The sequence below is a fragment of the Gossypium hirsutum genome, chromosome A03 (genome assembly GCF_007990345.1).
Source record: "Gossypium hirsutum isolate 1008001.06 chromosome A03, Gossypium_hirsutum_v2.1, whole genome shotgun sequence".
NCBI classification, from domain to species: Eukaryota; Viridiplantae; Streptophyta; class Magnoliopsida; order Malvales; family Malvaceae; genus Gossypium; species Gossypium hirsutum.
Window position 1 is genome coordinate 58660519 of NC_053426.1, and position 4302 is coordinate 58664820.

The window sequence follows — 4302 nt, forward strand, 5'->3', positions numbered from 1 at the left end:
CATATGAACTTACCTCGATACCAAAACGACCATTTTACCAACTTTCTCGATTTTCAATTTTTCTCCCGTTCTAGGTCCAAATCTCACTTTCCTGGATCTAAAACATCATATTTCACTTATTTAATTAATGTACTATTCAAAACATTCCCTAACTCAAACTTTGAAAAATTACAATTTTGCCCCTAAACCTTTGCAAAATTATGATTTTGCCCCTAGGCTCGGAAATTAAAATTTATCCATTTTTCTAATGTTTTATGACACGCTGAACATTTTTCCCTTCTATGGAAACATCAAATTCCCACCCTATCATGTACTTATGAACATTAGGTATTTTTACCAATTATGTCATTTTACTCGTTTTCACTTAAAATCGCTTAGAAAAAGTTGTTTAACATAATTTCAAGCTTCATATTCTACCATAAAACATCAAAATAAACACAATTAAAGTAAGGGTATTTTTCCAAATATGAACCCTAGCATGAATTATTGCTCGAATAAGCTAAATCAAGTTACCGGGACTCTAAAAACGTAAAGAACATTAAAAATGAGGCTAGAACGGACTTACTATTGAGCTTGGAAAGCTTGGAAACCCTAACCATGGCTTCCCCCATGCTATATTCGGCCTCCATGAAGAAGGTAGACCAATTTTGGCTTTATTTTCCCTTTTTAATTTTTTTAATTACTAAATGACGAAAATGCCCTTAAAGGCTTTTCTTTCAAATTTGTCCTATTCTTGACCATTTTTGTCCAAATTTAAATATAATGGTCTAATTACTAAATAAGGACCTCCACTTTAAAAACCCATTTCAATTAAATCCCCTTTTACAATTTAGTCCTAATTATCAAATTAGGCACTTATACATAAAATTTCTTCACGAAATTTTCATACAATTATTCAATCAATGAATAAACCTTAAAAATTAATCGAAATAAAATTTTTTGACCTCAAATTCGTGGTTTCGCAACCACTATTCTATTTAGGCTCTATTTCAGGATGTTACACCATCCTTGCAAAACTACACTTGCAAAGGCTCTGGGAAATTGTAATATACCTCTTGGTTAAAATAATGAAATGTCTCATTGTTTTGCTTATCATCTGGGCAAAGAGCATGAGTTTCCATTTTAGAAGTCTTTCACTGAATATACTGCCCCTCTTCAATTGATAGTTGTTAACGTTTGGGGACCAGCACCAGTCTCCTCTAATGGTTTCTCCTATTATGTTGCATTCTCTGATACATATACACATTACACATTGGTCTATTTTCTAAAAAATAAGTTTGAAGTGCTAACTGTATTTCCTCAGTTTTATAGGCAAGTTGAACGAACTTTGGGTTGTAAACTTAAAACTTTGCAAACGAATGGGGGCGGAGAGTTCAAGGTGTTGAAGTTGACCTTGGCTCAAGAAGGAATTATGCATCGGTTTGCTTGTCCCTATACATCTGCACAAAATGGTATCGTTGAACGTAAACACAGTCAAATTGTCGAAGTTGGTCTCTCTATGCTGGCTCATGCAACAATGCCATTAACGTACTAGAATGATGCTTTCAGCAATGCTGTCTATTTGATAAACAGGTTACCTTCATATCCTCTTGACAATGTCTCACTATATGAAAAACTATTTCAAGTTCCATCAACCTACTCATTCCTACGTGTCTTTGGGTGCATGTGTTTTCCTAACCTTTGACCCTATAACTCTCATAAGCTACTATTTCAGTCAACACCATGTACATTTCTAGGGTACTCTCCATTGCACAAAGGCTACAGATGTCAAGATGGTAGTGGCCATGTGTATGTCTCCCGTCATGTCACCTTTAGTGAGACTATCTTTCTTTTTAAAACCATCACCTCCAAGTCTGCCTCTCATCCACCTACATCCCAAACTAGTTCTCGGTTGCTTGTCTTATCTTCAACATCACCATCCACTATTCATCCACCGTCTATACGTAACCCTACAACTCAAGTCACTTCGTTGCCAACTATATCACAGTCTCCTTCATATATTCAAATGTGCCCTTCTCCAACAACCTCTATTCATAGCACGTCCTGCAACAATCACCTCCTCCAACCACCTCCACCAGTATGTGCCCCTACTAATTCCCATCCTATATTCACCCGTAGCAAAGTAGGGATTTTTAAACCTAAAGCATACATGAGTACATCAACCAGCATCTCTGACTACACTCTGGTTGACATCTATGAAGCAATGACTCATGAATCTTGGAAAGTTTCTGTGCATAATGAGCTACATGCACTGCTTCAAAATCACACATGGAGCCTCTGTTCACTGCCTGACAATCGATGAGCAATCGGCTGTAAATGGTTTTTTAAAGTGAAGAAGAAGGCTGATTGCTCTATGGATAGATACAAAGCTCGTTTGGTTGCACAAGGTTTCTCTCAGCATGTTGGGATTGATTTTCGAGATACTTTCAGTCCAGTGGTTCGAGCGACAACTATTCAAACTATTCTTGCTATTGCAGTCATGAAAGGGTGGCCATTAAGACAAGTAGATGTCAACAATGCTTTCCTCAATGGGGAGCTGACTGAGGAGATATACATGAACCAGCCACCTGGTTTGAGGAGACAGGTCCAAATGGTCAGAAGTTGGTCTATAAGCTCAACAAGGCTCTCTATGGCTTAAGACAAGCTCCTCGGGCATGGTTTCAAATGCTTAAACAGTATTTGGTTAGACAACTTGGCTTTTGTGCGTCCAAAGTTAACCCTTCACTATTCATTTGAGCCACTTTAGAGAGTTATTTGTTACTTATGGCATATGTCGATGACATTGTCATTATAGGCAATTCTAGTAAGGAGATTGATAGTATTGTCCATCAACTTCATCTCAAGTTTGCTCTTAAAGACATGGGTCAACTCAATTTTTTCTTGGGTATCACTGTTCGCCATGATTTTTAGGGGTTGTTCTTGAATCAGAAAAAATACTTCAATGAGATACTACATAAGACTGGGATGACAGGAGCATCAACTACGCCAACCCCTATGGTGAGCCTTTCAAAGCTAGTTGCTTCTGATGGCAGTCCTCCATTTGCTGATAGACATCTGTATCGTAGTGTTGTTGGTATGCTTCAATATGTTTGTATTGCATGTCCTGACTTGTCCTTTTGTGTCAATAAACTTAGCCAGTATATGAATTCTCCAAGTGAGTCTCACTGGAAGGCTGTCAAACGCGTGTTAAGGTATCTTCTTAGAACTTTAGATCATGGACTATATCTCTCCAATGGTCCTTTTGCATTAATCTGTTATTCTGATCTGACTGGGCATCCTCGGTTGAAGATTGTCGTTCCACCACTAGTTGTGTTGTTTACTTAGGGGCTAATCCTGTCGCATGGTGCTCCAACAAGTAACCCATTGTATCCAAATCTTCATCTGAAGCAGAATACCGAAGCTTAGCCAATTGTGTGTCTAAGTTACAGTAGGTCAAGCAGTTGTTAGATGAACTCTGCTTGCCTCTTTGTCAACCTCTAGCGATCTGGTGTGACAAGACCTCTACTGTTTCAATGGCTGCAAACCACATACATCATGCCAGGGTTAAGCACGTGGAGATTGATAATCATTTTGTTCAAGAGAAAGTTCTTGATGGAATATTGTAGGTCAACTTTGTCCCTTCTAACAAACAAATTGTAGATGTCCTCACCAAGCCTATCACACCCAAGTAGTTTGCCTCCTTTCGACGTGATCTTAGAGTTTTACCCAATGATGAAGAGGTTTTACAAGCAAAAGATTTTTTAAAGAAACCAGGAGAATGTTAGGGTAGCTAATAAGTTAGTTAGACTGTTAAATCTGTTAGGCTGTTAAGTCTAATTGTTAGTTGGCTGTTAGTCTTTCTCTCTATTAAATAGTATATGTTCTCTGAGTTCAAGATATGAAAAATGTATTCTTCTTGATCATTGTTGTCTTTTTAAGATTCATTCTTTTCATAGTTTAACAGAGTCATCAAAGAAAATCTACATACTTCTTTAATGGTCTAATTACATAAGGACCTCTAGATTTGAATTCCATAGCTATTTAATCCTTATAGGTACTAGAATTCAACTTTTACATTTTATGCGATTTAGTCCTTCTCGTAATTAAACACTTAATCGATAAAATTTTCGTATCAACATTTTTACACGACATACTTATTATAATATGAACCATTTAATGAAATAAAAGTAAACCTTATTTTCGGATCGAATTTGTGGTCCCAAAACCACTGTTCCAATTTCACTGAAAAATGGGCTGGTACAAAATACTTTATATAACGTATGCTTAAAAGAGTTCAATTAGGATTACCAGTCCAGGCTAAAC